Source organism: Cynocephalus volans, chromosome 11 (genome assembly GCF_027409185.1).
Source record: "Cynocephalus volans isolate mCynVol1 chromosome 11, mCynVol1.pri, whole genome shotgun sequence".
NCBI lineage: Eukaryota > Metazoa > Chordata > Mammalia > Dermoptera > Cynocephalidae > Cynocephalus > Cynocephalus volans.
In genome coordinates, this window is record NC_084470.1 from 68966610 (window position 1) to 68990706 (window position 24097).

At 39.2% G+C, this 24097-nt stretch overlaps 1 protein-coding gene across 5 annotated transcripts in view; it reads right to left on the reverse strand.

The window, feature by feature from the left end:
* Positions 1–24097, reverse strand: part of FHIT (fragile histidine triad diadenosine triphosphatase) — a 1434235-nt gene that overhangs the window by 167758 nt on the left and 1242380 nt on the right. The window lies entirely within an intron of this gene.

Below are 24097 nucleotides of genomic sequence, written 5' to 3' on the forward strand. Positions count from 1 at the left end.
CCATCATCAAGATTCTGTGACAAGTCACGTGGCTTTAGTTCTTGACCTCTAACTTCCATTCTCCACCCAGTAATAACTACATGTCCTTTTAAAGGCACCAATCAGATCACATCACTCTCATGTTCAAAACCTGTTAAATCCCTTCCTGTGGCTTAAAATGCCTTATACAGTCTGGCACCTGCCCATCTCTCTGCACTCCAAGTGGCTACCTTTCTACTTACCCAGCATGTCCAGTTCCTTCTTCCCTCAGAGCCTCTGCACTGGCCTGGGAATGCTCTTCCTCCAGATCCTTAAATGGCTGGCACCTTCATATGATTCAGGAATTAATTTAAAGTTAACTCATTAGAGAGAACTTTCTGACTACCCAGGATGAGGAACTGCCCTCTCCACCTCTTTACCAGACATATCACTTTGTTTTATTGTCTTCACGTTATGAGGTACAATCTGAGAGCTTATCCTTTATTTAACTCATTTATACCTGTACATTGGTCACCCCTTTCCCACTAGAGCATCAGCTCTGAGAGAGCAGTGAACCTGACTGTTCTCTGCTGTATCCCAAGCACAGTGCCTGGCACAATGTAAGGGGTCAATGTATATCTGCTGAATGAATAAACTTCTGAAGAATGAATGGATACATATGAAAATGAACTGCTAAGAGAAAAAAGACATTATCTGAAAGGAAGTATGTGTGAACTGTTACTTTCAAAAGAGTTTCCTAGAATTTCCAAATGAAATCCCAAATTGCATCTTTTGTTTAACTGAGACCAATCCAACATAGGACTAATCATCGGAATAATAACGAAAAGTGGTTAATGTTCATCAACCACCAATATAACTCAGAAATTAAATTAAAAATGTGTTAGTATTAATCTCCCTCATTCTTTTCATGAGCACCAAATTAAAGCTCATCCTATATTTTTGAATCTTACAAGCAAAGAGACAATGAAATAATGAAATGAAAGTACAATAAAGTGATTTTAATAATGCTCAAAACAAAACCATAGTAATGATTTTATAAGCTTCCAAATATGGTTCAGCAACGTGGACAGGCATGGTATGAAAATACATTTAAGTCTATTTTCTTTTTATAATTTTTGTTACTGTGAAAAAAATCATTAAAATATTTAATATTCACAGTAAGTATCTGAGGCAAGAATAGCAGTATACCATCCCTTGTGGAAAACTGGAACATATACAAGTGTAATGTTGCTTTTTTTGGACCATGTGATATATCTGAATGCATGTCAGCTATAAAGAAAATAAAGCAGAAGTATGTTAGCAATGATTGGGAGAGTGGGCGGATGGCAGCACAGAGATGCCAGCAGAGTCAGAGGGTGAGAAGAATAATTACTGCATATAGTTCCTCTTGTTCTGCCTCCTGCCCACCTTTCCAACTCCAGTTGTTTTCATTCCAGCAACACCCCAGAACTTGCAGGGTTCTGAACTTTTTATTATCTTGGGGTGTCCGTACGTTTCTTTACATTACAGATCAGTGTAGTCCAACAGAACATCCAGTAGTGATAGAGATGATATAATTCTGCACTGTCTAGTGCTTACAGATTAATCATTAGAGGAACTGAACGTTCCATTTTATTTCATTAAAATTTAAATAGCCCTCTGTGGCAAGTGGTAACCATATTGCACTGTACGGCTCTAGGTGCCTTCCTTTCCTCCCTTAATGTCTAGCAAACTCCTGCTCATCCATCAAGACCCAACCCAAATGTCCCCTCCTCCAGAATGCCCGTCCTATTCCTGTTCCCTCTGCAGCAGGTCACATATAGTTTGCTATCTATTAATTGTACTCTATTATAATTATCATATAATATGTTCGCCTTCCTCATTAGACTGAGACTCTCTCAAGGGCAGGGATTCTGTCTGGCTCATCTCTAAACACTTAATTCAGTGCTTGGTACATGAGAATTGTTTGGCAAACATTTGTTGGATGCTCAAGTGAAACAGTGAAACCATGTTTAGATGTGAACAAATATAAGCACGACTTCCCAAGAAAGTTGTTCTTTGGGGGAGGTTTTACTGCTTTTATACAAGAAGCTGCAAACCAGATATGACTTTCAGGTTTGGTAGTAGCTTGCCACACACAATTTTTTTTTTTCAATGGAAATTGTTTTCCAATGTTAAAAACAGATTTCCAACATTTCTAGGAATGATTACTAGATCTGGCCATTTTAGTCCCATATTCGGGCTTGGCAACAGCGAACCAGAATGAAAAATGCAGTTGCATCTTTCAAATAAAAAATATACTGTACAGACTTTTTCTTCTTACTCTTAGCCCACTTTAGTCATTTATGGTCTCTGTCTTTCTTCTGTAGCCATTTGATCTTACAACCCCAGACAATGAATGAAGAGCCAGGAAGTTCAAGGTGAAACACTGATTTTTCCATTTACTGTAGTAAAATAACAGTAATAACAATACCGACAACAACAATAATGGCTTGCTAGTGTTTTTGAGCATCATATGCCAGGTATTCTATTAGGCAATTAATACACATGGTTAGATGGAATCTTCCATGATCCAGAGAATATTCTTAGCTCCATTTTATCAATGAAGATACCCAGACTCTAATGGGTAACACCGGGAATCAGCAGAAAGGTCTGTCCCTAGGTCTGCTCAGCATCAGAGTCCTTATTGCCACACGTTCATTACAAAGCCACATCCTTCCTCACCCCTCCAGTTTCCTCCCAGCCTGGATTTAGACCCCAAGCATGACTTTGGGCAAGTGACATAACCTTTCTGCATTTTGCCCCTTCAGTAACAAGAGCTGATGTTACCTCCAGAGGCACATGCGGGCTCATGAGATGATGTAGGTGAAACTCTCCATTGGGGAAAATGATGTCATCTGAGTAGGCAGAGCATGGCAGTGGGGAGGCTGACACATGTGGAACAGGGAGGCAGGAAGAGGATTCAACCATTTAAAGAAAACAAGGCTGTGGCTTCTGCTAGCATCCGGCCTTGAGCATCAAGAAGCCCTGTCCAGGGAGAGAATGTCTTGGTGGAACTCATAAAAATTTGGTTCCCCAAACAGCGCCTGCAGCTTTGTGCCAGTTAAGTGGCATCAAAAGGACACAGGTCAATGGAGGGTTTAAGAGTTAGTTGTTGTGGGCCCAGTATTCGCCAGGCAAACATTTTCTGCAAAGGTCCAGACAGCAAATATTTTAGGCAAGGTAGTCTATATGTAAACAAACGAGCATGGCTGTGTTCCAGCAAAATATTATTCACAAAACCAGGCCATGACCCCCAAGCATAGTTTGCCAACCCCTGTGCTAGGCACTGCGGAGGCACAGCAGAGGCTCAGCAGGGGCCATTGTACCTGTTCTTCACAGTCATGTGGCACAATCACAGGGACAACATGAGACACTGCCTATTGAGTTCACTTCTCTGGGTAGCCACAACCCTCTGAAGCAGAGGCCTGGGTAGCAAGAGGGACTTAAGCAACAGGCTGTCTTGGTGGCTCCAGCTCCAACTGGCTCCACGAGGCAGGAGGGGAGTGAGTTTCTGCCTTTTCCCAGTGAACATATCCTCCCAGCAGCTGTGCAGGCCTGTCAGCAGAGCAGGGGAGGCTGCACACGCCTTCAGCCAGGTCAGGCAGTAGATCCACTAAATAAATCAAGGTCGACAGGGCCACAGTACCCAAGAAGCTGCCAAACAGGGATGCTTAGATTTATATTTTAGATAAAACTCAAGTGCTTCTCCTCCCCATGTTCCCTTTTTGACTTTCCCCAGGTGCACCCCTGGCACCACCTCATATGGAACCATCCAACTGTGCTCGAGCTGCCCGCCTCTTACACACCATGTCTACATACCAAGACTGTGGGGGATTCTGTCCTAGGCCATATCGTCTGGAGTCTGTGCAGTGCTTCCTTGATGTGATAACCTTGTAGTCGTTTACTTTTCTTCTAAGTGAATGACCAACAGGATGCAAAGAAGCAAAGTTTTACTAACTGTTCTGTCTGTTGACCAAACTTCTGATTGTCCTTATGCTTTTGGTTTTGGTCTCATTTAACCCTGTTTTCCATTATTACATTAAGTCTGCTCATTTCTAATCTATTGGTTTAACTTTAATATACTAATATGTTTTATTACCATTGTTACTCTTCACTGTTTTATTTTCTGAGTGAAACAGTGAAGAATATGAGAGTGGGCACAGCATTTGGAAAGATCCTGGGCTTAGGGTCAAAAAGCCAGAGTTTCAGTCTTTAGGTGGCCCTTCCTGTCTGTGGGACCCTGGCCAAAAGAGTGAACATCCTCGAATTTCAGGTGCTTCACCTACAGGACAAAGGTAAGTATGCCAATCCCAGAGAGGTATTGCTAGAATTAAATGAATTAAACATGGAAGATTCTGCTTCCAACTCCATAATAAAAACACAAATAATTCAATTTTAAAAATGGGCACAGGATCTGAATAGACACTTCTTCCAAGATCCTATATAAATGGGCACTAAGCTTGTAAAAGGATGCTCAGCATGATTAGCCATCAGAAATGACTAACCCAGTCAAAACCACAATGAGAATACTCTTCACATTCATTAGGATGACTATAATAAAAAAGTTAGAAAATATCGACTGTTAGTGAGGATATAGAGAAATTAGAATCTTCATATACCACTGGTGGAAATGTAAAATGTAAAATGATGCAGCTGCACTGGAAAATAGTTCGGCAGTACCTCAAATGGTTAAATATGGAGTTATCATACAACCTAGCAATTTCACTCCTAGGTATAAACCCTAGAGAAATGAAAAAATATGTTCACACAAATATTTATACATGGAGAGAGAGGCAAAGAATGGAAACAACTCAAATGTTCATCAAATGATGAATATATAAACAAAACGTAGTCTAGCCATGCAATGGAATATTATTTGGCAATAAAAAGAAAAGTTTATGCATAGCAAAGGAAGTAATCAACAAAATGAAAATGCAGCCCTACAGAATGGGAGAGAATATTTGCAAACCATATATCTGATAGTTAATAACCAACATATATAAGGAATTAATACAACTCAATAGCAAAAACCCCCAGATAACCCTACTGAGAATGGGCAAAGAACCTGAACAGACATTTTCCCAAAGGAGAAATACAAGTGTCCAACAGGTTTAGAATAGGTTTATAAAAAATGTTCAACATTACTAATCATGAGAAAAATGCAAATCAAAACCACAATGAGATATCACTTCACACATGTTAGGATGGCTGTTATCAAAAAGCCAAGAGATAAGTGTTGGTAAGGACGTGGAGAAAAGGGAACCACTGTACAATGTTGGTGGGAGTATAAACTAGTAGAGCCATTATAGAAAACAGTATGGAGGTTCCTCAAAAAATTAAAAGTAGAACTACTGTATGATTTAATAATCCCATTTCTGAATTTATATCCAAAGGAACCTAAATCACTACTATCTCAAAGAGATATCTGCAGTCCCATGTTCACTGCAGCATTATTTATAATAGCTAAGATATGGAATCGACCTGTTTCCCTTGATAGATGAATGTATAAAAAAATGTGGTGTATATATCAACAATGGAATACTATTTAGCCTTAAAAAAGAAGGAAATTCTGCTATCTGAGACAATATGGAGAAAACCTGGAAGACATTATTCTAAGTGACATAAGCCAGACACAGAAAGACAAATACGCCTAATACCACTTACACGTGGAATCTGAAATAGTCAAACTCTTAAAAATGGAGAGGAAAATGTTGGTTACCAAGGGCTGGTGGGTGGCGAAATGGGGAGGCTCTGGTCAAAGGGTAGAAACTTTCAATTACAAGGTGAATAAATTCTGGAGATCTAATGTACGGCATGGTGACTATCGTTAAAAATGTATTGTATACTTAAAATTTGCTGAGGGTAGATCTTAAGTGTTCTTACCACACACAAAAAAGGTAACTATGTAAGGTGATGAATATGTTAATTGGCTTGACTATGGTAATCATTTCACAATGTATATCCAATCATCCCATTACATAACTTAAATATATATACTTTTCGTCAATCACACCTGTGAAGGTTAATTCTAGGTGTCAACTTGGTTAGATGAAGGAATGCTGAGAAACTCGGTAAAGCTATCTTTTTAGGTGTGTCTGTGAGGGTGTTTTCAGCAGAGATTAGTATGAGAGTCTGCACAGACTGAGTAGGAAAGACCCATCCATACTGAGGAACCATCCAATCCACTGGGGGTCTGGAGAGAACAAAAGACAGAGGAAAAAAGGTGAATCTCTCTATCCGCCTGGGATACACTCTTCTCTACTGTTGATAGCCATCAGATCTCAAGACTCTTCAGCTTTTGGGTTCTAGGACTTACACCAAGGACACCATCAGCTTGTCTGGTTTTGAGGTCTTTGGACTTGGACTGAGCCATGCTACCACCATCCAGTTTGCAGACAGCCTATCGTTGGAATTTTCCTCACAACTGCATGAGCAAATTCCCCTAAAAAGTCCCCTCTCATATAATTATAACATATCCTATTGATTCTATGCCTCTGGAGAACCTTGACTAATACAGATTTTGGTACCAACGAGTGCGGTGTTGCTTATAAAAAAATACTTGACAATGAGGAAGCAGTTTTGGAACTGGGTGTTAGGCAAAGGTTGGAAGAGTTTGGAGGACTCAGAAGAAGACAAAAAGACAAGGAAAGTTTGGAACATTTTAGAGACTTGTTACATGGTGGTGAGCAGAATGCTGATAGAAATATGTACTGTAAAGACAATTTTGAGGAAGTCTCAGATATAAATAAGGAGTTTATCAGAAACTGGGGCAAAAATCACCTTTGCTATGAACTGGCAAGGAATTTGGCTGCACCGTGTCCATGCCCTAGGACTTTGTGGAAGTTGGAACTGAGGAGTTGTGAACCAGAGTATCTGGTGGAAGAAATTTCTAGACAGCAAAGCACTAAGGAAGCTGCATGGCTACTTGTAACAGCCTATGCTTAGTTATGGCAGCAAAGGCATGATGTAAAGCCCGAATTTAAAAGGGAAGCACAGTGTAAAGATTTGAAAAATTTGTAGCCTGGCCATGTGGTAGAGAAGCAGAGAGCATGCTGTGGTGCAGCCGAGTTACCATTAGCTAAGAAGATTAACACAAAAGAACAGGATTATCAAGAGAAGGAGAAAAGGGCCTTGAAGGCATTGCAGAAGCCTCTGGGAGCAATCTATCCATTTCAGGCTCAAAGGCCTAGGGGGAAGAAACGGTCTCAGAGAACAGGCCTGAGGCACCCTCCACAGGCTTACTGCTCAGGACCACCTCAGGAAACTGCTTTGAGCAACAGCGCCCCACCTTCTATTGCTGCTCCAGCTATGGCTAAATTGGCTCCAGATGTGGCTGGACATGCAGCTTTGGAAAATACAAGCCGGAAGCCTTGGCGATATCCACGTGGTGTTAGGTCTTCAGGCTCAGAGAATGCTAGAGCTGCGGAGGCCTGGGAGCCTCCTCCCCAATTTCAGAGGATGTATGGAAAAGTCTGGGAGTCCAGGAAGAGATCTGTCATAGGGGTGGAGTCACCACAGACACCCTTTGCTAGAGCAATGCCAAATGGAAGAATGGGGTCAGAGTTGCAGCAGAGAAATCCCAACAGCGCCATGTCTAGTGGAGCCATGAGAGCAGGAGCACCATGGAGACCCCAGACCTGTGGAGCTAGCAGAACGCCATGTCAACCTGCAAGAACTAAAGCATCACCTGAGACCAGGAAAGCCATAGGAGCAGAGCTGCCAGAAGACTCGGGGACCCAACCCCCACACCAGTGTGCAGAGGACAATGAACATGCAGTCAGGTTACAAAATTTGTCAGCTTTGAGATTTAATGCCTGCCCTGCTGGGTTTTGGACTTGTTTGGGACCTGTTTCTCCTTTCTTTTGGCCTGTTTCTTCCTTTTGGAATGGGAATATGTACCCTATGTTTGTCACACCATTGTATCTTGGAAGTAGATAAGTTGTATTGATTTCACAGATGGGACTTTGAACTTTGGACTTTGAGCTGAAACAAGTTAAGACTTTGGGGATAAATGAATGTATATTGCATGTGAAAAAGACATGAGTTTTGGAAGGTCAGGGTAAAGGTGAAGGTGAGGGCTTTCAGAATTACCACAGGCAGCAAACTGAAAGTACAAAGGTGGGAATATTTTGGTTCCCTGTTGGACCCATAAGGAGGCAGTTTGATTAAGCAAATAGGACATGAATGCAACAGATAAATTCAAAAGAAGGAAAAGTTAGACTTCAAAAGGTCTTGGAAGCACAGGACAAGACGTTTTGTCTTGCCCCAGCTTTGGCATCTCAGGATTTGAATTTAAGGAAACTAATTTGACAGTTAATGTGGTATAAATGGGGGTGGCTGGGATCAGAATCCAGGAAGTACGAGTTAGTAAGAGCCAGAAGAAAGATGATAGGGATAGGAATAGAAAAGAGATAGTACAAAGCAGCGGCTCTTCTTTACCATAAAGGAGAGAGAATATAGAAGGAATAATCTCTCTCCCTCTTTTCTCAACACCTAACAAAATTAACAATGACAACTACAAAATAATGATGAAAACCAGAGGGAATTTACCAGTGAGCTCTAAATAAGGAATCAAATACATGCCCATGCCATGAAAGTCAAAAGAGGCAATTAATAAGAAAAAGAAAGGTAGGAAGAAAGGGAAAGAGGGAAGGAGGGAAGGAAGGGAAAGAAACAAATAGAGGAAGATTTTGGTGCAATTTGAAGATTTGCAAAATCTCCTATCCCAACTTTCAGAAACAGGGGGAAGAATATGAGTTAACAAAATCATGGATTTCTCTCTAATTTTACCTACAGTCAAGAGCAAAATAGACTGAGGACATGATTTGGGAGCTTTGGGAAAGCCCCAGAAACCCCATAGAGAAACCTCCCAGGACTCCTGCCCAGCCAAGAAATAGGAATATCTATGAGAGATGTTTGGCAGGAGAAATTGATAGAACCTGGTGAATGATAGTATACAGGGGTGAAATTAAGAATGAGCTAGAAATGACCTAAGTTTTCTAGCCTAGATCTTCCAGAATGGGGGTGCCATCAGTATGGATGGGGGTGGGAAGAGGGGGATATTTTAAGGGAAAAGGGGATGCATTCCATGACCAGACGCATTAAATTTGAGCAACTGATCTTTCGAATTTGGATGTCTGGATCAACCTGACCCAGTGCAAGTATTAAGTCTTTTATAGGTATGTGTGGGATGGGTGAGGTATATAAAATTTTAAATGAATATGGACAAACAACAGACCCAACAGACTTGGATTTTTAAAAATCATTTATTCAACCACTCTGCAATCAACTGACTCTATGAGACTTCAAACATTTTAAATTTCAAACTGTCTTTTAGATATATAAAGTCACAGTCTGAGTCATCTTGCACTTAAAACTAATCATGAAAAGCATATTAGAGAATAGAAAAACCAAATACGTAGCTTCTTCCACTGACAGGACAATTTCAATTCTCCCAACTTATTTAAAGACTATTTAGCACCTAAAGAAGCTAAATGATAGGTAAGTTTCAAGATAATCATTTCCTGTATTTAAATAATATGTAATTATCAAACACTGGAAATCAAGTCAATTCACTAAAAAACTTAAAAATGCGAATAACAATGCTTTGCAAAACTGTGTATCATGTTTCTCGAACATACTATGTGACTCTGGGACTGGATTTTTAATTAGAAAGATGAGATTCAGGCATGAAACATGTTTAATTATTGGCTTCCTAATGAAGTTCACTACCCCAAGTCTAGTGGATATTTCTTTTTCAAAAGACTCCATCGCACTGCTTGCATATTATGACGTTACATGTCTCTGACATTTGCTCTATGAAAATAACTGAACAGTGCAATGCTCTTGAATGCAGAAAGATGGACCTTGAGTGGATACGGTGAGCCCAAGGACATGAACATAATGCTTTGATTATGTGTGTATGTATATGCATGTGTGGATATGGGTGTGTATAAAACTTCTTGCACAAAATCAGTCTTAGTAATTTCCTAGACTTCAAGGACATTCTTCTCTCTGCCATATTGGGACTTCTTAACTTAGAACTTGAAAATCCTAAAATTAAATGCAAATTTTTAAGTTATCTACATAAATATTTTAAAAATTTTCCCTGCTGGGGAGTTTCCAGTTTTTGGCAGGGTTTTCAAAGCAGTCTATAACCCAAAATGCATCAACAACCACAGCATGTGGGACCCCTAAAAATTAAAAACATTGAAGCTTATTTAGTGAATCTGCATGAGATGAGCCAAATTCACAGTGCTTCCTGGGAATTGGTTCCTGGAAATCCACTCACTTAGTGGTGTGGTTACACCTGTGTCTCACTTGTCTCCATGATTTCCCCAGTCTGTTATTCTCATATCCAACTAATTATTCTCTTAATATTTCCATCCAAAAAATAAAACTCCAAAAATATTAGGATCACTCTTAGCTTAGTCTCTCTTCCTTTAGAAAGATACTATTGTCACTTTGAAAACTGTAAATAGCATTCAAGATGATATTTAATTGTAAGTCTGTGCCAACATTTAGTGGAAATGTCTAAGTTTTGAAATAGTAGGGAGCTCACATTCCATCTGGTATGTTTTCATTTTATCTCCCATTCTCAGTGAATTTTAAAAGTCACCTACAGTGTCAATATCCTTTTTGCTATGTTAATGTAGGCTCCAACTGGAAATCAAAAGGAAAAAGTCCTCAGGGCCAAGAGGTTCTTTCTCAATCGAACTATTTAATGTCATACAATAATAAAGTTATCAGAGTTAAAAGCAGTCTTAGAAGTGACCGAGATGAATAATTCTCAGTCTGAGGACAGGGAAACTGAGCCCCAGGCAAAGGGAACTGCCCATCATCACACTAGCTCTGGAGCCAGAACTTGAGCCTCTATGAGAGGCTTTTCTGATGGCCCCACTGTTAGGTGGTCACTCCTTTCCCTGAACCTCCATGGCCATTTATCAGAGTACACCACCCCATGTTACTTATATACTTTCTAACTTAGTTACTGTCACTCATTTCTTACCTGTATGATACAGGCTCATATTTCAAAGCAATCGCTGGTGTACCATTTCCTTCCTGACCCTCTCTTGGCTAAAGAGAAGCGCATCTACTGCTTAGCAATAGTCTCCTGCACTCGCCAACTTAGCTTCTAAGTGCAAAAGGCACTACCCCAGTGTGAGGGAGAAATGACTTATAAAGGGATAAACCAGCAGAACAGTTCTACCTGCTCAATCCCAGACTTGTAATAAGTTTCGAGCTGGAGAAGGGACAGAGTTAAGAGAGAGAGCACACATGCCAGTGCACAAGAGTATGTGCCTGTGTGCACTGGGGTGTGTGCTCTAACCCTGCTCTTCCCCCAGTCCCTAGGTTTGAATCCTAAGATTTGGTTATACAGTAGTTTTCTATTTGCTGCTGTAACAAATTTCCTCAAACTTAGTGGCTTAAAACAATAGAAATTTATTAGCTTACAGTTCTGGAGGCCAGAAGTCCAAAATGCGTCTCAATGGGCTAAAATCAAGGTGTTTGCAGGTCTGCATTCCTTTTTTGGAGGCTCTAGGAGAAAATCTGTTGTTTTGCTTTGTTTTGGCTTTTCCAGCTAGGTCTAGTGGCTGCCTGAATTCCTTAGATAGTGGCCAACACTCATCTTCAAGACCAGTTGAGATTTTATCACATTGTATCTCTCTGACAAAGACTATTCTGCCTCCCTCTTCCACATTTAAAAACCCACATACTTACAGCCAACTGATCATTGACAAAGGCAACAAGAACATATACTGGGGAAAAGACTGCCTCTTCAATAAATGGTGCTAGGAAAATTGGACATCCATATATAGAAGAATGAAACCGTACCTGTACCCCTCACCACATACCAAAGTCAACTCAAAATGGATTAAAGACTTAAAACATAAGACCTGAAACCATAAAATTACTAAAAGAAAACAAAGGGGAAACACTCTAGGAAGTAGGACTGGGCAAAGACTTTATGAATAAGACTCCAAAAGCACAGCAACTAAAGAAAAGATAAACAAACAGCATTAGATCAAACTAAAAAGTTTCTGCACAGCAAAGGAAACAGTCAACAGAGAGGAAAGACAACCTAAGGAATGGGAGAAAATATTTGCAAACTATACATGTGACAAGGGATTAATATCCAGAATATATAAGGAACTCAAACAACTATACAGTAAAAAACCAAATAATCCAATTTAAAAATGGGCAAAGGAGATGAATAGATTATTTTTCAAGGGAAGACATACAAATGCCCAACAGGTACATGAAAGAAAAGCTCAGTATCACTAATCATCAGAGATATGCATATCAAAACCACATTGAGATATCATCTCACCACAATTAGACTCTCCATTATTAAAAAGACCGAGAATAACAAATGCTGACAAAGATGCAGGGAAAAGGGGACTCTTCTATACTGTTGGTGGGACTGTAAATTAGTACAGACATTATGCAAAACAGTATGGAGGTTCCTCAAACAACTGCAGGTAGAACTACCATATGATTCAGCAGTCCCACTACTGGGTATATATCCAAAGGAATGGAAATCATCATGTCAATGGGATACCTGCACTCCCATGTCCATCGCAGATCTATTTACAATAGCCAAAATATGGAACCAACCTAAGTGTCCATTGGTGGATGACTGGATAAGGAAAATGTGGCATATATAAACAATGGAACACTACTCAGCCATAAAAAAGAATGAAATTCTACCATTTGTAGCCTCATGGATGAGTCTGGAGAAAATTATGTTAAGTGAAATAAGCCAGACACAGAAAGAGAAATACTGCATGTTCTTGTTCATAACTGTGGGGGTGGGTGGAAGGAAAGAAAGAAGAAAAGAAGGAAAGTAGGAGAAAAGGCAAGAAAGAACGGAAGGAAGGAAGGAAGGCAGGAAGGAAAAACCACAACAATACGTTGAACTTTCAGAAGGAGAGAACAAATCTAAGGATACTAGAGATAGGGTGAAGGAGGGAGGGAGGAAGTGGTGGGGGCAGTGATAGGTTAGGTAAAGGGCATAAAGAAAAACCATGATTTGTAATAATGAATATGCTGATAATAAAAAATAAATTTAAAAAGTGACCCCCAATGTTTCTTCAAATTACAGATTTACTGCATACTTCTTACATAAAGTTTAGAAAATGCCAAAGAGTATGAAGAAACAGGAGTGTTCTAGTCAATCACAATCCCTTTTAATTACAAGGTGCACATTCTTCCATTCTATTCTTAGTTGTATGCCACTCTTTTCATTCAGTGTTACATCTCAATATTTTTACATAATTAAAATTATTTTTAAAAATTCATTTAATGGCTACATACATGAATATGTAGAATTAAAATATATTTCTCAATTATTTTGCATTTAAATCTGAAATTTAGATTTTTTACGTTAATTAGATCATATACAAGTTTTATAGACACACACTCATATATACTCTGGGGCAATTTGGAAACAAACAGATAAGAGCATTTTTGAGCCTAGAAGAAGATAACATTGAAATGCCTTTTATATTCTCTTGGCAGGATGTTGACACAATTCCAAAATATGAAGGTGCATATGGATCAGTCTATCTTGGACTAAGCAATCTTGGAGAATGCTGGTGGGGCTCTGTGAGGCCATTTATCAAATTAATTTTCAGGTAGACTCTAGAAATGGTATATGGTACAGAGATGGCCTTTGTGATTTGATTCTGGAGTCACCAGCAAAGTCCCACTTTACCTCTTGACCAAGGCCTGATAGTCTATCTTTAAAATCCCATCAAAGAAAAGCCTAGAAACTGACACCTTCACTGCTGAATTCTACCATTCTATCAGATATTTAAAGAAGAACTAATATCAATTCTACTCAAACTATTCCAAAAACTGAGGAGAGGGGAATACTTTCAAACTCATTCCATGTGGCCAGCATTACCCTGATACCAGTTAAAGTTAGTAGAAGCAATAAGTTCTGGTGATCTATTGCACAGTAGAGAGACTGTAGTTAATAATAAGGCATGGTATATTTCAAAATAGCTGGAAGGAAGGATTTTGAACGTTCTCACCACAAAGAAATGAGGCATGTTTGAGGTGGCGAATGTTCTAACTATCCCAATTTGACCATTACAAAATGTATACATGTATCAAAACATCACATTTTACCCCATAAATATGTATAATTACTATCTGTCAACTAAAAATAAAATAAAACTTCAAAGAAAAAATCCCACTCCTTTCCCATCCAGCTTTGTTTGAAAAATTCTTTGTCGTCTCGGGATGCTTAACAAAGTGAACTACTGTTGTCATAACTGAGGAGGTTTTTACAAGAAGGAAGGCAGTGCCCCAATCAGGGAGGGCTTGCGCTGGCAAAGGGAAGCCGCAGAGCTGAGGAAGGGGAGAACGAGGCTCTGCATTCAGATGGTCGGGGAAGTAACAGATTCAGCTCAGCAATCGTTTCTTGAGAACCTACTCCACTAGATAGTGAGGTTTGTTGGACATGAGGAAATGGAGAGGACAAAGGTGAATAAGACACTTCTGGGAGTTCATAGAGGCAGGAGAGAACCCGGACTCTGGAGCCAGACAGCCCGAATATAAATCCCAAGTCTGTTTCTAACTCAAGTTATCAGGTCTTTCTGTGCTTCAGTTTCTGATCCGATGGAAATAAACATAACCTAATGCCCTATCTTGCATGTCATTGGATGGATTAACTCATTAGCATGCTAATGTCATAATCACATCAGTCTCTTCCTCTCCATTTCAGGGTATCAGCAATTGATGGAAAATCTGTCCCTTTCCTCTCTCAAGTCTAATTCAGCCTACCCCAGATCACCAGTCGATGAAAACTCCCAACCTCCTCATGCTTTTGATTTTGAGATGAGACCTGAAAGAAGAAACTATCCCAGTGCCCTGGGAAGGAAACTAAATGGTAGAAAAACCATGTAGTTTGAAAATGATTTAAGGAAATAAGTTGTGTTGCTATTTCACGTTGCCAAAAATAAATTCAGCCTCAGTCTTCACATCAACTGATAATGGCAAAGACTATCAGAGAAGCCAGCTGAAAGTTCATGCATAGATTTGAACCAACTATGCAGTGTCTTTTCAATAACTCTGAAGAGTTTTCTAAGATGAAACAAAATTCTTTTAAAGGAAAAAATATGCTAGAGCAAGGCTGCATTTCAGTGCAAAGGGAATATTCTATGAGTTCCTTAGTTACTACTAATGTAAGAAGGATTTCCAGCAGGTACTGGTGCAGCTGGCCTAGAAGATATTTATGGTCCATTGAGAGTTGTAAGCAAAGATGGTTTCTTTCTGAGGAAAAAAAAAGGCAGCAATTTCCTTTTAAATATTTTAGTGTGTTATCATGACATGAATACACTATAAGGCATGCCAAAGCATTTAAGAGGATCAGTGCACAAAACCAGTTCAGAAAGGATGACCTTGGGAATTGTAGAAGCTTGGCTGGAGTGTGTTGATGACTTCCTTGTGTTTAAAAAAATTATAAAAAGGAGTTATAATATAGTAGCTAGCTGGGGACTAGTGGGTCATATCCTAAAACCAGAGAAAATGCCTAACTTTGAAAAATATCATTTTCTTTCACTGTAAGTCATACATACTTGATTAGCAGTGGTGTGTCCAGGATCTATCTAGGATGGGGAAATCTAGAATGTGGTAATCTAGGATGTGGAGGATGTGTGCACACATGTGTATGTGTGTGCGCTCATGTGTAAACGTCTCTAAGGTTGAACTGGCACCAGGAAATCATTTAAGATTTAGTACTAGAAGTCACAGTCTCTAAAAAAATCACTCATCTCACTACCTTTGAGTTTTCCAAAAAATTAAGAACATTTTCCTCAGACCAAAGCAAAGGGTGACGGAAACAAAGAAGGCTATGTGGTCCAAGAGACTGTGACAATAAACAAGCTTCGCCAGGAGGTGGTTATAAAGTCTGGAGATAAACACTGGCCCTCTGTGAGTTTTAGCGTCAACTGAATCGTATTCATATTACCTACTCTGCCAGGTTTATGAAAATTAAAGTCATGAATATTTGGCATCTAGCGTACCCTCCAGCCCATTGTGGACTTTCATCTTAAATAAAAATAATAATTTTATTCTATCATTTTTCATTGGTTCTCTCCTTAGGAAAAAAGACCAAGAACTAGAATTGTTTATGACTGTTAACCTAACTCCAGAAGCTCAATACTATTAAGTTTTTTCTTCCTATTTCAAATGTGGGAAAAATGAGAGACATTTATAGTTAAATAGCAACTTCAACATTAAAAAATTTGTAGTGAATCACTGTGTCGACCTGATGTGCAGAATTTAGAGCTATGCAAGTATAGCAGCCTTGTCCTGATTTTCTTGATTAGAAAAGAAAATCTGGCATCTGTCAACTTGCTCTTCTAAATCAAGGGGTCGGGGGAGGTCATGACAGTTTCCAAAAAGAGCTGCTTGCCAGTAAGCTGAAGCAATGTGAAAGTCATGGAATAAAATCATAAGTCATAGTTTCTTCTTTCTGGAATGCTTGAATGTGGGGATAGTGTGGGCTGCATACTCGTGACAGCTTAAAAGTTTTATGTGCTCACAAATTATTGAGTTGCTATGTCTTTGAAGGCTCTTGGCCCACAGACACATGCGGTGACAGTCATAGGTGATGGCACTAAATCTGTATGAACTCCCTTTGAGGGATCCCTTGGAGTGGGGAAACTTGCTGGGCTCTGGAGAAGGTGGCCTCTGGCCAGTCACCTACCCTAGCTTCTGACTCCTTACTCACTCCCACCAACTCCTCTGAATATTCTCTAGTGCTACCCTCAGGAAGATGATAATGTTAATAATTATACAAATCATAATAGCTAAAATTTAAGAAGCACTATGTGCCAGGCATTGTTCAAGGGCTTTATATGAAATAACTCATTTAATTCTCACAGTAGCCCTGTCACAATCCCCATTTTATGGATGAGGAAATTGAGATACGGTGAAGGTCTGCAGCTTGTTCAAGGACATAGATCTGGAGCTGAACACCACAAAATCTGGGTCCAGAGCCCCACTAATAACCTCTACAGCCTATTGCCTCCAAATGATATTTAATGAGTTTCTTTTCAAAATTGGAATGAGAAGTTTTGCATATCTTAGTTATCGTTTTATTGGGCCACTCATAGAAGGGCAATGTTCTACAGCAATAATGATCAAAACACTGGCTCTTCTGTCTTCCAAAATTCATAGGTTATTTTGTGAGCATCTCTCATCAAATCAGTAGCAAGAAAATAAAAGATAAAAGTAAACTCTGTGTTGAAGGACCTATCTCGTTATCTCTGAGGTCATTTCATTTTTAAAACTTCAACAGAATTATTGACCAGAGGTGACAGAGCCTAATTCAATTGTTTAAGTGACATATATTCTGTAGTATCTTATGCTTTTTGAGAACCAAAAAAAACCCAAATTACTTTCTCCTGGATTTGGACAGCCAGGGTGAAAAAATTGCATCAAATTATTCCTTTTGAAAACAAGTGAAACTGTTTGGATTTAACAAATCCCAGAACTCCACAGTCCAACTTGGGAGCCACTTGTGACTCGTTGGAATTGAGACGTATTGGAAATGTAAAATACACACTGGATTTCAAAGACTTATACAAAGAGAGAACGTAAATATCTCATTAATAATGTTTTACATTAGTTACATGTTGAAATATTTTGGCTATACTGGGTTAAAAGTTTTATCCCTAAAATTAATTTCACCTGTTTCTTTTTACTTATTTTATTGTGTCTCCTAAACATTTTTGACAACATATGAACTTGTATTAGATTTCTCCTGGGCAGTGCTGCTCTAGAACATGAAGTACAGAGTAAAGATTGGGGACATTGGCACATTGATGGTAGACATCACCTGATGGTGACAAAAGTACAACCATATTTTAGGCACCCAAACTGGGATTCAAAACATCAGGCTGTGTTTCCAGGACACTATGTGCCTCCTCTGAAGCAGGCAACTCAGAATACTCATGGTCTCTCTCTGCAGGCATGTGGCACATGATAGTTACAAAGAATGAATCCTGCTCTAAGCTAAGAAGTAACGAGATTTATTTATAAAGATTATTTGAATTAAATGGATCATTCTCTTGTGTAAATAACAAAATTTAGACAAATGAATGACATAATAATTGAAAAGCAAAAACATTTACAAATGCTTTAGGACTTTAACACTGTATTAGTTTTTAGCTTCCTCTCCCCCATAATTCTTGCTCCTTTTGATTTTCTTTAATAGAGAGATCAAGTCAAATGGTTGGGGGATTTTCTCTTGGGAGCCATTATCATTTATATCAATGGAAATGTGTCAATGCTTAATTCATATCTCTTTTCTCCATGCTTATAATTTCTTCCTCCAATAACTTTTCTTCCTAACCCGACCCCCTCCACTCTCAATTCTCTAAATAAAATAGATTTGGAAAAATTTCTGAGATCTTGGTAGTTTGCTTTAGTGAGTCATAGCCTCCAAAGTTAGCAAAACACTTTGGATACCTTTCCTAAGTGACTGCTTATTAATAGTAATGTCAAAAATCGTGAATATAAACCTAAGATTCTTCTTAAGCACACAAATGGCATATTCTTCAAGCACTGTTGTTAACTGAGGTTTTGTTGTAGCATTCACTATAAAACTGAGAATCAGGTAGGAAGACAGATGGACATCAGCAAGAGGACATCTTGGAATAGGCATTTTCCACCTTAACTAGCAAGTATCTTATAGCTTCTGGTGGAATATGTCTATATGAAGAGAGAATTCACTATGGAGGACAGAGAGGAGTCTGCACAACAAAATCTTATTCAGGAAGTAATGAGGGAAGACCCCATGGTGCAGTTTGATGAAGTGATTTTACTACGGATACTATGGAGAGGGTGACATGTGATTGATTTTTTTCTTGCTTACTTCTCACTAACATGCAATTGAGCATATTCAAATGACTTAGGAGAGCAATTCTGGGAAAACTGACCTAGGGTGTCAATTCTGAAAGCAAACTCCAGGAAAAACCATAGAGGTGGCTTCCTTTGCCTTGGGTTTCATTCTGTAGATACCCGTACCCTCGTCAGCCACTCTTCTGCCTTCTTTCATTTTTTGTTTTCTCTCCATCCATCTCAATACTCCATACTTGGCAGACTATAGCAAACGTGATTAACCTGAATTGTAGACTCTCTGGATACTTATTTCTATGAGAAAAATATGGGCAGAGATAATTTTTAATCAGATAAATGCTTCTTTGCTAATTTTATGTTCCTCTCCTGCAAGGAACATAAAGATTTAAATAAGTAATAATCTGACATAGGAAAGGGTAAACAAGACATCTACCCAGTTCTCTTATAACTAAAACAGGTAGCAAAGGGCATTTAAAGATACAGAATGGGAGCATTTGAGGTCACAGGTAACTAAATTAACAGTGATATGTGTTCATGTGTTAGTTATAGCACATTCAGATTCTTTAAGTTAAAAATCCTCATGGATTTAGAAGAATCCATGGACTTGAGTTATTTTATTTTGAACAAGAGGTGCCAAAGTTTTCATTCTAAACTTTTCAAATACTTAGAAACTTACCACTCAGTAGGAGGATATCAATGAACCCAGAGGTAAAAGAGCTAATTAACTGTCTCACTGAAATATTCTTTCCTTTTTGGAGAGTCAACCAGGGACCCATGGACTTGGAGCCCATTGTCAAATGGTGTGTGAAAGAGATCCAAGTTCAACAGTAAATATCATCAGCAATATAATGGTTCTCTCCAGCCCTCAGGGCCAGATGACCTGCATTTTAGTAAATTGATTTTGTTCATTCATTGTGTTAAGCCAGCCAATTGTTTCCCATGACTTGCTTGAACACACAGTTGCTCTGGCTATGAAATTCATGGTTGAATTTGTCCAATTGCTGACTGCTATTCCCATTTGCTTTTATAATAGTCACTTCCTCCATCAGTAATGGGTTTTATATACAGTACACAATCACAACCATTCAATGTCATCCATAAACATTTGATGAATTGTCCAATACAGTTAAGAGAGTTGCTTATTTGGGAAGCAGCGAGGGAGAGTCTTAGTTAATGAGATGATGCACCATGACATTAGGCACTGGGTGTTTCTCACCCTCACATTAGCTACACATGCTCTTTTATCCAAGGACCCATTTGTGTCATTATCATAATCTTCATCAACTTGTCAAGATAATGGAGGGTCTGCTGAATTCAGAGAAGGCTTCACATAATTCATGGGAATTTAAAGAACACAGATGCAGAAAGAGTTTGGGAGCTACAGATAAATAAGATCTGCATGGAGAACCATAAAGAAAGGGCTTTAGAAGAGATTCTGCTTTGGAAAAAGTGGAATTTGACCTCAGTTTTGAGAGACAGAAAAGAGGCTCCTCCTCTGAAATGGAGGAGCTAAACTATTAAGCGAAATGCACAAATACAAGTCAAGGACATAGAGCTGGAGGAAGAGCAGGTGAAGGTAAACTCAGACGACAGTCAAGGTCAGAATGAAAGGAAGAGCAGCTCTCATACCTGCTTTCAGCAACTCCTGCATCTGTATTAGCTACAGAGGGGGGCAAGTTACTTTTCAACTTTGACTTGTACCTACCAGACTTCCTTAGAAATCAAATGAGGTTTACAACTGATTGTTTCTCCAAGCCTTTCTGATGTGCTTAGAGACTTCCACATACTGATTTCTGACCAAAAGATTCCATTTCGTCAGTGTCTCATTAAATTAACCTCAGATGGCTGATAGCAACAGGTCAGAGTCTCACCTCATGTAGTTATAATGAATTGAACCTCTGAAAAACAAGACATACTCTCCTTTGAAATTATGTTAGAACTACTAGGGAATTTCAAGTTCTTCTAGTTCAACACCTTGTTCACGTATTCATTCGTTTTACAAATATTCATTGAAGACCAACTCTATGCCACATTAGGAGCCTGCTATCAGGGCTTTACAATGTAGTTGGGGGACACTGGCATTGAACAGTACAACAATAAATTATTTCAAGTGTGTTAACTGTTAAGAAGGAAATAGGCATGGTAAGATGATAGAGTTACTGTGGAGGGGATAGAGGGTTATTTATTTTAGATGGGGTGGGAAAATAGTGAAAGGAACTCTTTGAGGAGGAGACTTTGAGCTGAAGATTTGAATGAAGACATGAAGCCACACAAAGGGGGACAGAAGATGGCAGAAGTTGCAGGCAAAGAGAACATCATGTACAAAGGCCCTGAGGCCAAACAAGAATGATATATTTAAAGCAAGCAGCGAGAGATAATTACACTGACAGGAGCTGGGGAGGTGGACAGGACCCACCACTGAAGTTAAAAACACTCACTGAGGGCTGGAGCACTGTAAACGAGTAAGCAGGTGATGAAACAGATATTACAGATAAATGGCATTCACAGTGGACCAGACAGAGGATTCGGGGAATAGTAGCACAAGTGGTAGAGAGAAGAGGAGCAACCTATGAAATGGGGAGGGATCTCAAACTCAAATGCCCTCAGGGGCCAGGAAGATACCATAAATGAGTGAAGCAAGGCTAGGTAAGAGAGAGAGAGTCGTGGGAACTGTACTGACCTAGAGAATGAGTGACATGCCTAAGAGCATTCAAACTCATTAAAAAATACTCTGCAGGCAAAATAAAGCACATCATTAAGAAATACTTTACAGACAAAAATAAAAGACAGATGAGGAGGCAAGCAAAAGCTCACAGACCATCAACATGCAACACTGAGCTGGAGGAGAAGCAGGAAGTAGGCTGGGAATGAGAAAAATCAATAGAGTGTGGTCTCACATGAGTCAAGAAAGAGTTATACCTTATATTTCCATGAGCTAAACAACAAAAAAGGAAGTTTTATTAGGCAGTAACCCAAATGTTGTAATACTAATGAAGACACTATTTGTTACAGAACTTGCATAATCTAAAAACACGAGTAATGATCAAAGGGGTCAGATTTGTAAAGACAGGAATTGCAGAGCCATGTGGTCCGTGTAATGAGTCAACGCAGATCACCTCCTGAAGAGCCAGGGCCACCCACTCTGTGCTTGAGTGGATCAGGGATGGGGAGCTCAGCCCCTCGAAAGGCACTCTAAGTTTTTTCTCAATTTGAGCTGTTGATATGTGGAGCTGGTATCTGCTTCCTCACAGCCTGATAGTCCCAGATCTGCCCTCTGGAGCCACACAGAACATATTTAATACCTTTTCAACCTGCCAGCCCTTCAGATATTTAGAAACAGTGACTCTGTCACTACCTTCGCTCTACAAGTCTTTCCCCCATCAACTACTCCACAAATGTCTGTTTCCAGACCCCACCATCCCAACTACTATTCTGCAAACCCTCTCCAGTTTGCCACTTTCCCACTTAAAACAGTGTCCAGAGAGAACACAATGTTCTCAGTTGATGTATACTCTAGGCTTCTTAGGCATCCTCTTTTATGTCCCCAGCAGTAGAAATACAATTACATTTTATCAAGTTCAGTCTCCTGCTGTCCCTGTTTCCCACCCCCCACCGTCTAAGGCACTGTGTTTGTTGCATGTTGTGAACACATGCATAATCCAGAGCCAGTGCTCCCATCAGTGTAAGGAATGCCATCCCTCATCACTCCTTCATTTCTGATTAAGCTCACTCAGTCTAATGCACATTGCATCTTGTACCAATAATGCCTGTGCAATCCTTCGTGCTCATCATGCCTCTTTCTAGACATTAACTTATTATGTACTCACACTAGAAAAGCATTTTTGTACAAAGAGGAAGATGAAACTGAGAATGAGTAGTTCTCAATGACCCAGCTTTGAATCTGGGCTCTACATTTACCCACTATTGCTACTTTTTAAAACAAAATTAATAGTGATAACAAGTGGAACAGAAACAGCTACCTATTAATAAATGCTTAGTATGTATCAAGTCCTGAAATAAGCTCTTCAGGTACTATATGTCCTATAATACACATAACAATCTTTTGAAGTGGTATGTACTATTATGTGCATTTTAAAAATAAGGGAATTAACACACAGAGGTTAAGTGACTTGCCTAATGTCACACAGTTAGTAGGTGGCACTGGGATTTGAACCTAATTCTTCCTGTTTCTAGCATTCGATCTCTTCATAGTGTTGTATCACAATCTCCCTTAGTAGATACTCTCTATACTACATATGACTTACTCATTGATTTAAAACAAAACCAAACAAAAAAAATCTAACAGTAATTATTTTTCCTGAGCTGCTCCTCCAAATAGGTGGGAAGTAGGAACATGCGGTGCCTTATCTGCAGGGCTAACGATGCCATTAGAGCAGGCATTCTAGGGCAAGAGAGTAAGAGAGGAGAGAAAAGCCACACAACAACCACAGCATTGCACATCATGTCTGGATTGGGCTGAAATGAGTCCATGCAGCTTCTGTCACAAGTATATTTGGAACATAAACAAGATTTCTTAGACCCAGCCTAAAAAAATGGTGTTTTCAAGCACTTTTAATGCCACTTTAGCAGTATTCACTTGTATATAAATCATGTCCTAATATATTCATTAAAATAGCCTGTACTTGGCAACATTTTATTAACCTTAGTTTATGTTAATAAGATCAGTACTTGTGTTTTTTTTTTCTTAAATTGCCTATCTATAATTACCCCATAATTCTAATTTTCCTCCAACGTGTATTAAGCCCTTACCAACCCCCAAACTGCATTCCACATCCAATGAAAATGAGTTCAAATTACTTTATTATAAAATATGACACTGGAAAGCTCAAATTTGGCAGAAAAAATATTCCCAAACCTAGTCGTGCATCAGAATTTCCTGGGGATTTTCTTATACTTTTATCATTACTGATTCATGGGTATCTCTGCAATCTACTGCATCAGAATCTCTAGGGATGAGACCCCCTGGGAATCAAGATGTGCAGCAACTTGTCCACAAACCAGCACTTAGAGACCAGTGACTAGACTGTTCCCATCCTACACAGGTCTGCTGCAGCTCTTGGAAAGCACAGCAAGCACAAGACAGTAAGGGATATCCTAAAGGTGTGATAACTGGTCATCTCAAATAATCCAATGAGTCCCAGAAAAATTAATTATAAGTTTTATAATGATCAACTGGTCTCTCATTCTTTATTTTCAGGGT